We start from the raw sequence: 10,491 nt of genomic DNA on the forward strand, positions 1-10,491 counted from the left end.
TTTCTCCTATTGGTAACATTCTTATATTACCATGGTACATCAGTCATAATAAAAAGATTAATATTGATAAATAATTATTTAAAGTCCATAGTTTACTCAAACTGCCTTAGTTTTTGCTTGACGACCTACCACATCGCAAGTTAGACATCTCTCCTGTGTCTCTTCTTGACTGTGACAGTTTCTCAAGCTTTCCTTGTTTTCGATGACATTGACAATTTGAGGAAGTATTGGTCCAGTTTTTGTAGTGTGTGGCTCTATTAGGATTTGTCAAATGCTTCTCCTATGATTAGATGGGGTTAGGGCTCTGTTAGAAAAAGTGTAATATTCCTAACATCAAATCAAGGGTACATGCTACCAAGATACCCCATCAGTGTTGGTGTTAACTTGATCAAATAACTCAAGTTGTGTTTTTCAGGTTTGTCTGTTGTAAAATTATCCTTTCCATCCTCTCCTATTTAGAAGAACGTCACTATGTACATTCTACACTTAAGGAGTAGAGGGTTATGGTCCCCCTCCTTGAGGAAAGAGTATCCATGTAAACTCCCTGACATTCTTCTACAGGGAAGACTGGTCTCATCTATCTCAGCTACATCTAATCATTTGTTTTCATCGTATGGACTCATGATATTCATTTGACAATAAATTTTTCAGATAACCAAAGAAAACTGAATATCAGCAAGGAATTACCTTCTACTAATAAATTATTAATAATACTTAATAAATCAGTACTGTGATTTTTTAAAAAATACCTGACACTTTAAAAATAAACAGTACAAAAGGAGAAAAAGAAAAAAAGAAGAAGGAAGCGATATATATATAGATATAGATATAGGTATAGATAGATATAGATACAGATAGATATAGATAGATATCTGGGATGACTGCACTGCTGAACTCTAATAGTTTACTGAAAAGAACAATTAATGTCTATTTTTTTCTTTTTGACCAAATTTTCATGCTTATAGCTGGTAATCTGAAGAACTAATTTGAAGACAACTATATGCAATATAACAACCACTGGTGAATTCCTACCATTTTGTCTAGTGAAACTCTGTATCGTTTCTAACTTTCTGTTTGTTTTTATTTTTTATTCTCTTTAATGGTTTGATCAATCTTGCATTCTTACCTCTGGTAATCTGAGCAACTTCGTTGAGGATAGCGATATGTAGGATAACAGCTACTGTTAATTCCTATCAGTTTGATCTGAAACCCTGTATCATTTTTATTGTTTCTGCTTTGTTTTGTTTTTGTTTATGTTGTGGGTATTTGGCTATTGTTCTTTTCTTTATTATTCTCTTTAAAATAAAATAAATAGTGTACAATGTCAGAAGAGATATAAAAATTATATTTTATGTAATTTTCTGCTAACAATTGTCCATCTTTGATTATTATGTGCTTTTTTCAGTTGGCTTCAGTGCTCCTTGACATACCCTATTAATATAAGTTTTTTTTTTATGGATTCTTTCTTATTTTTTGACACTACACATTTCACTCTCATCTTGTATAGTTCCCACACATTTTTTAACCCAGACTTATCAGTAATGTTTTTGCACACACACACACACACACACACACACACACACACACTTTTGTTCTTTGCATTATCAAGAACATTAGTGAAAAGTACTTCTAATGAAAGTGTTCCATGACTCGTATGTCATGCCGACATAAAACATGCATTCTGAATTAATGTTTATAACACAGCATCAAAACATAAACAGGAGATTTTCTATAGCCACAATAGGTATGAACAAGCTTTCTTGTACATTCTCATGAAAACTATTTCACATCTGCCCTGCAGAAAGCAATTATAAGATTCTCTGGTATAGTTATACTGCTTAAAAACTCCTTTCATTTTTGTTGACTAGAAATTTGCTTATTACACATTCAGCTTTGAAGATATTTTTACCATATGTAGAATTCTAGGTTAGCATTAACTTTTTCTACCTCTTCTGTCTAAGTCCTTGACTCTGACACTACTGGGCAGTTTGTCCCATACATTGAACTAGAATTTTCCATAGAAGGCAATTCTATCACTCACTGAGTTCCAGTCTTCTAGTTACCTACTCAATTGCATTAGGAAGATGATCATCATTCTTTAAGAAATTCAAAGATTGTTAAGTCCACTGTTTCCTTCCATAATTTCAATTAATGATTTACCCATACACTGTAAGGTCACTGCTTTTAAGTTAAAGTATTTGCTGTCTGATTTTAAATTTTTCTCTTTGGTTTTTAACAGCCTTGTTATTGGTCTAGTTGATATTTAGGATCATATTTAGAAAATTTTCTTTTCATTCACCATGTCTTTAAATACAAATTCTGACATAGACATCAAGATTAATTTTTTAGGAGCTCCCATTCTAGTGGAAGACACAGTCTTGACCTATGCGACATTGCTCTAATAAAATAATATCAGGAAGTCAACAAAGTATGTCCCGGTAAATTAAGAAAGATGCCTGAGTTAAATCTTTTAAAGATGAGTAGCATTTACATAGGAAGAATAAAAGATCTTCTATGCAGAAAGAAAGCAGCATTGAAAAGGTAAAGGGGGCTAGATTATAGGATAAAAATGAACAAAGCTCAGATCAACAACTGGAATCTCATTTTGCTAAAAGTTTTGCCCAACAAAAGAAATCACCAACACAGTGAAATGACATCCCACAGAATGGGGAAAAATTATAGTCTGTTGTCCCTTAGATGAAAGACTTCTCTCAAAAACATATAAAGAACTGAAAAAATCAGGCATCCAAATTCAAAGACCCAATCCAAAAATGGTCATCTGAGATGAATACACATGTCTCAAATTAAGAAATACAAATAGCAAATAAATATATAAAAAAGTGTTCACATCATTGGTCATTTGAGAGATGCACATTAAAACAACACTGGGATTCCATCTCATTCCAGAAAGAATGGCTATCATCAAGAAATCAACCAATAACAAATGCTGGAAGGGCTGTGAGGTAAAAGGAACTCTTCTCCACTGTTGGTGGGAGTGTAGACCAGTGAAACCATTGTGGAGATCAATGTGGAGATTTCTCAAAAAACTAGAATTGGAGGTCCCATTCGACCCAGCTATTCCCCCTTCTGGGTATCTTCCCAAAAGAATTAAAAACATCATATGACAGCAATATATGTGCACTCATATTTATAACAGCACAATTTGCAAGACCTAAATCTTGGAAACAACCCAAATGCCCATCAACTTAGAAATGGATAAAAAAAAAAAAAATGTATTTTTTAATTTAATGGGGTACTACTCAGCCATTAAGAAAGATAAACTTGAGACTCATACGTAAATGGATGCAACTTGAGACCATACTTAAAAGTGGAATAAATCAGACTCGCATGTGTAAACACTGTCTCACTAGTGTGAGAAGCTGAATGAGTAAATAGGACCAGAATGTACAATAGGTATTGTGAATTGGGAAGAAACTATTCAAATTTAAAAGAGAAACTGTGATGGGGAAAGGAGAAAGGAAGGATGGGAAGAGGAAAAAGAATATATAGATAGATAGATGATAGATAGATAGATGATAGATAGATGATAGATAGACAGATAAACAAGATAGTTAAGACAATACTGTTAGTTTCTCTTAGTTTGTTGAAAAGGTTTGTGCTAATATCGTTTGACAATATTTAATACCTATAACTTGTACCCTGAGTAACTATTCTGAAGATAACAATACACAATGTATTAATTATTGTTACTCTCCTATTATCTTGTTTTGAAAGTGTTTTATTTTTTCTTCTTTATAAAACAATAAATAAAAACTTTAATTTGCAAAAAGAAAAGAATTAGACAGAGAACTATTTGACAGATATTTAAATTTTGGCTTGTACAATGTGGAAGCCAGTGATGAAGTTTAATAAGATAAATAACATAAAAGAAAATTGGTTCTGCCTCACTCTCTCCATTTTGTTTAATATTTAAATTACACCTACTAACATAGGTACAAACATCAAACATGTTCCACGTTCCTTTCTCTGGTTACCATTTATAAATGTCTCTAATCCTCAATCTTGCCATTTGTTTATAACTTCATCTACGTCATTTATTCCGTTTTCAAGAGTATCTAATTTACAAATAATTGATCTATGAAACTCCTGTTGTTATTATTATTTTGTCTTTTAGTTCTACAGTTTATATGAGGTTTTTCTTTGCCAAATTTTCAATTTTGTCCTCAAATTCTTTGAATATGTTAAGCGTATTTATTTTCAAATCTGAGTCTAATAACAGCATTACTAAACACGAGTTGCTTTCAATTTTTATGATTTTTCCTTGGTTTGCATTGTCCTTGTTTTGTCATTGGTCTAAGTATTTTTATTAAGTGCAAGATATTGCATACGAAAACTTGTAGATGAGCTTGGGCTATGAATTATGTTATTTCTGCCTCAGAAGTCTTACAAGAGATAACCAGTATTGATGAGGGTAACAACAAAAGTACTTATTATAGATTGTTGATGGGAATGTAAATTATTACAACCATTACAGAAGAGTATGGGTACCTCCAAAAATTGAAAATAGAACTCATATATGATCCAGTAATGCTATCTCATTGTATATACCCAAAAAAAATAAAATCTTGAGTTATCTGTGCTCTCATGTTCACTGCTGACAAAATTCTCAAGAGGCAAGAGAGGGATTGAACTTAAGCTTCCATCACAGATGAGTGAATTTTAAAAATGTGACATATAAACATACACACAGAGGAAACTGTGAACAAAAACCCAGTCATTTCTGATAACATAAATAAATATGTCGGACATTGTGTTAACTGAAATAAACTTCAAGCACAAAATGACAAATGCCACATGATCTCACATAGGGAATCTTGGAAGACTAAACTCAGAAGTAGAGAGTAAAATGCCCATTAGCAGGAGTGGGGGAGGAGAGGACTGGGGAGATGTTTGTCAAAGATAGGAAATTTCAGTTAGACAAAAGGACTCGTTTAACATGAAACTGTACTGAATAATAATGTGTTACATTATTTAAATCACTAAGAGTAGATTTTCACTGTTCCCATCACAAAGAGGATAAATATATGACACATATGTTAATTAACTTGACTGAGTCATTCCACCATGTATATATTTGTTCAGGACATCATGTTGCCCATATTAAATGATTTAATTTACCTTCATTTATGCTTTTAAAATAAAATGAAGTATGTATTACCAAATATGTCTAACCATAATGTAGTTGAGCCCTAAGATAAATAAAATAGCAGAAATCAAATGGCAATAAATCAAGATTTTCACAAAATAAGGAAGAAGGGGGAAATTATGTATGTATATACAGGATAGCTAACATAGCTGTACTACTGACTTCTATCACTTTATTGAAAGGAACAGTTAATGATTAATTATTTGATCAATCTTGCATGTCTCTATTTGTTTTCCTGAGTAACCACTTTGAAGATATCAATATGTATGTTTGTTTGGGTGGTTTTTGTTTGCTTTTTTCCGGTACCGGGAGTCGAACTCACGACCTTGCGTTTGCCAGGCAGGCGCTGTGCCTCTGAGCTAAATCCCCAGCCCCTGAAGATATCAATACGTAATACAACAACCATGGTTAGTTTCCTGTCACCTTGTCTGTAATTCAGTGTTGCTTGTATTGTTCTTGCGTTATTTTGTTGGTGGATGTCTGTTTGTTAATATGTTTTCGTTCTTTTATTTTCAAAGTAAGAAAAAGGAAGCCATTTAAAAACTGAAGTGACTCAGTACTGAGTAAAATTAAGAGAGGTCACAGAGCAGTGTGGTCTCCTTCCTGAGCATACTCTCAGCAGTAACTGTTTCTGAGTATCATTCACATGTGCCCAGACTTAGATATTTACGGTAATCACTTGGCGCATTCCTAAGTCAAGTAAAATGATCAGTGTTTTCAAAACCAAAAATACATTTTTAGTGACTCCAAGCTTCTGACTCAGTGGGCCTCTCTCCCCGGAGTACACCTAAGGCCTTCCAGAAGGCGTCATCGTCCAAGCAGACCCAGAAGAACATCACTCTCCACAGGAAAGCTCAGCAAGGCTGTGGGGAAGGGCTTTGATCAGACCTCTGTGGGACAGAACTAATCTGGGGATAGCAGTTACATTCATGTTAAAAACATAACTTCATCATAACTTTGAGTTTATTTTAAATAAAATATTCTCTCTGAAATAGTTTCCAAAATTTACATTCTTCTAATTTGCTTTATGTATTGACTAACAATAGCTTACAAAATCCATTACTGAGAAATACCCCTGGTATGTGGCAAGTTGAATAATTTCCATCTCTAGCTATTATTTTTAGTTGAATATTTAACACATGCATATATAATGTACTGTATATGTGTGGTTATACATATATCTTCTATCTGTATTTTCTTATCAAATATCTTGAGATGCATTTTTTTAAGAACAGTTTTTTAAATCTGTTTTTAAAACAGTTTTTAATCTTCCAAAAACATTCGTGTTGATAGGTTGACAGGCATGGTTAATGCCTGGAATAGTTCCCAGACTTGAAATATTTCAGTACTGAGATCTCCTGTATTGTATCTTTCCACTCTCAGAAGTTATGCCAGAGGTCAAGGCTGCAGGCATGGGGTACCATACAGCTGAGGCTTTACTCTTCAGAACAAGGGCTATACTTATAAAGATTCTGATTGGTTACAACACCAGACAAAGGGAAAAGTTTCACATCTGAATAATACAGTTAAGTTTTCATCTGTTCAATGTAGGTACACGGCAGTCCCTCACCTTGGCTAACTTCTTGGATGTAAATGGGATCTTGACTTAAGATTCCACTGAATCTGTGTTAATTCATTCCCACTATCTGCAAAATCTCAGAACACATGCCCCCCAGATGATGGATCATTGCCATTTTCACATAAAAAAGTATAACATATTTAAAGTCATTTCTTTTGCATACAAAGAGATGGATCTCCATTCTCATGCCTCATCTATCAATGAGTCCCAGCCACCATCCAAGCATAATAACTGTGGGAATGGATTCTGTAGACTTCTGTAATGTCATTAAAGATGACTTGCAGAATTAATCAAGGGAAAATGTTCAGTATGTCTTCATCTTTGTCATATCAGCACCCTCATATTTATTCTACAAGATTAAGGCTAATAATAGACAACATAATTATTCTAAAAATATTCTATTTTTAAAGTGTCAAAGTACCATAATTCGGGAGTTGAAATAAAGAAGTTGCTCAGTGTTTCTCTTTCCTGAAGATAGAATAATTTATTACTTAAATAACTGAGCCTGTAGTTTTGGATTTTGGATTTTTTTTCTGATTCTTAACTTAGCAAAAGTTGCTCACTTAAAATTAACTATACTTAAGATAAAATGTCTTAGTACTTTTAACTATTAAAATATGTTAATAGAAATGACTGTCAATAAAATTAATGAGTTTTCCCATAACTTCAGAAAAAAAATCTTATGTTTCAGAACTCTGCCACACTGAAAGAAAATATTTTGTTTTCTACTTATTTTAAAAAATTATTATTAAAATTAGCATATTATATAAAGTATATTATAAAGGTGCTACATGTCAATTTAAAAATAAGAGAAGATATATTCATTTAATAGATGATTTAAAAAGCTATCTTATTAGGAAAATCTCTGGTAAAATTTTCTTTGTTAATATAAGGGATTTTTCTAAACTAAAAGTCATATTTTGATCAAAATATGACAGAAGAAGAAAGAATAAGCCAATAGTTGTTTGTAACAAATTCTACTTTTTATCATAAATTAAATGCACTTGCTGAATGTGAACAAAAGTTACATAATAATTGATAGGTTCCTGCCTGATCCTTAACACTCAACTTCCTCTTACCCTTCCAGTGTGCACGAGGGAAGCCCCAATCAGCTCCTAACGCTTCACTGAGCCCGCCCCTCAAGCTCCGCCTCTAACCAGAGACCTCAAAAACCCCCAGCCTCTTTTTCTATCCCAGAGGAACCTGTACTGCATGCAGTCCTCTCCTCTCCAGGTCCAAAGTAAAGGCCTTCTTCCAACTTAACAATAATTAACAATTTTGTCATGCAGAATTGTCATGCAACATTAATTCAAACTGTTTAACAATCATCTTCTATGAGCAGTTGCGGGCACAAGTTCTTGGTGCAGTTTGAAAAGAGATAAAACTACTAACTTTTTCATGATGAAATTCTGAATGAGCAAGTGAAGAATAAAAAAGGAACGTGCTCCAAGATGCACTGGTAATCTGGGGACCCATACCTCTAGCAACTTCAGCTGGCAGTCAGCAGCCACATTTTCTGTTGGAATGGAGATTTCTGAAATAGGTGGCTACTGTTTGCACAACACATCAAAGAATTTCTAAGATCATAGTTCAAAGAAGTATCACAAAAAAAATTAAATTAATCTGCCTTCCAACTATTCAGGAACAAAAACTCAAAAGAACTGAGAGTCATTGTAGAGAATGAAGAAATCTAAGCGTAGCAAAACTTTGCCTTGGGCCAATTCTAATGCATACCTGTAAAGTGACAATACCCAGAATCATCTGTATGCTAGATGCCACAAAGATATTTTCTCACTGGAAACAGATACTCCTTCAAGTTATATGCCAAAAATTTTAAATGATCAAAATTTTTTAAATTGCAAAAGATTAGACTAAGACTAAGGAAACCAAAAAGTTGATTCTCAGATTTGATAAATGATAGGAAGTCAGGTATGTGTCACTAGAGTTAAAAGTTGCAAAAGAGTTTAAATACATTTGCATTTTCAGAAATAAAATTGGGATTTGGCAACGGGGAAGCAGTAAATAGTGGAAAATTATGCAATCATTAAAATCATGCTCTCAAAAAATAATGACAAGAAAATGTTTATGATAAAATGCTAATCTAAAAGTCAAACTAAAATATTTTATGATTGCAGTTTTAATACGGCGGTGAAATGTGTTCTTCTTTTTGACCACTCACTATCCTTCCACCATTTGGGGAATTTTCTGTTTTTTGAGTTCTGGTGAAAGGTAAGAGAAGCTTCCAAAATCTAGAAGTCCTTTTCTCAGATTCCTTTGCAGGTAAGGCACACGTGCAAATCAGTCTACTCTACTGTCACAAATTTGGCATGAAGAGATTCTATCCAAAGAGGTGGAATAAGATTATTCTATCCTGAGGCAGCAGAAACATTTATTCCTAGAGAAATAGTTCTGGGTTTAGGCTCTTTTCCCTGGCAATTCTGTAGAACTGACTGTCTAGGTCTTCAATTCACACAAGCCACAACTCTCTAAGCTACTTAACTCTCACTCAGTAAATAAATACCTTTCCTGTTTAATTAAAAAAGAAACAACAACTGTTTGCAAACATGTCTAATTTAAAAGAACATTCATGACTTTGCGAGACTGTCTCACAGTATAAAAATTTTTAAAAGGCCAGGAATAAGGCCTTCAGTAGGAAGGCCCTGGGTTCTACATCCAATACCAAAGCAAACAAACAAAATTCTAGCAAGAAATACAGGCTCTCAGGTTCCACACTAGTACTACCAAACCTAAGTCTTCATGTTTGTAAGATTCTCAGGTGATGTATATTTACTGTAATCAAGTAGCTGTGCACTATTTTCTGACATACCCAGGAGCCTGAGGAAGATGATAATTAGTGTTAATTTAATGACTCAAGAACGATAGGGCGCTAAGGCTCCTTGTCAGCAACTCATTTGTTCTTCCCTTCAAGGTTACACATGGGCCAAAGAGACTTTAAACATCTAATTTTCAGGGATAGATGGTTTCACTGGAGAATTCTAGCAAACATTTCAATAACTTAAATCAATTTTACAGAATTTCTTCCAAAAAGTGGACTAAAGGGGGATGTTTCCCAATAGATTTTATGAAGCTAGTATATCTCTGTTATCAAAACCAGAAAAAAGCACAAAGAAAACTATAGACTGATAGCATTCATGACTATAGATGCCAAACCCCTAACAAAATATTAGAAAATAGAATTTGCCAATACACTAGTAGGATTTACTTGAACAAGTCTGGTTCAATATTCAGAGGTCAATTAGTGTCATTTCCCTGTGACAATATTAACAGGTTAAAAGAAAAACTAAAAAGTATTGCAGAAAAGTTTTTAATGAAATTCAATACTCATTCATGGTTAAAAAAAAAGCTCTTGAGTTCCCCAGCTTGATTAGCAAAATGAATGAAAAGCATACATCTAAAATATACTTAATGATACCTAACTGAAAGCTTTCCCCTCGAATATTCTCCATCACAAGCCATGAACGCCTGCTTCTATTATTCTTATTTCACATAACATAGAAAGTTTGGGCCAGTATAGAAGGTGATGAAAAGATGCAAGAGGAACACAGACCAATAAAAAAGAAAAAGAAATAAAACTATATTTGCAGATGATTTGACACCCTTTGTAAAAAAAAAATTCAAAAATCTCCCAACACCCACCATAAACTAATAAGGGAATTCATAAGTTTGCAAATACAAAATAAGCATAAAAGTTCATTCCATTTCTGCATACTAGCAATGAACACGT

General features: G+C 33.4%; 1 long non-coding RNA gene across 1 annotated transcript in view; it reads right to left on the reverse strand.

Moving 5' to 3' along the window:
* Positions 1–10,491, reverse strand: part of LOC102005384 — a 28,184-nt gene that overhangs the window by 5,004 nt on the left and 12,689 nt on the right. The window contains exon 3 of the long non-coding RNA XR_264007.1: positions 130–280. This is a non-coding gene — a long non-coding RNA (uncharacterized LOC102005384). The remainder of the gene's footprint in view (positions 1–129; positions 281–10,491) is intronic.

Source organism: Chinchilla lanigera, unplaced genomic scaffold (assembly GCF_000276665.1).
Source record: "Chinchilla lanigera isolate Chin_1 unplaced genomic scaffold, ChiLan1.0 scaffold00087, whole genome shotgun sequence".
Classification (NCBI taxonomy): Eukaryota; Metazoa; Chordata; class Mammalia; order Rodentia; family Chinchillidae; genus Chinchilla; species Chinchilla lanigera.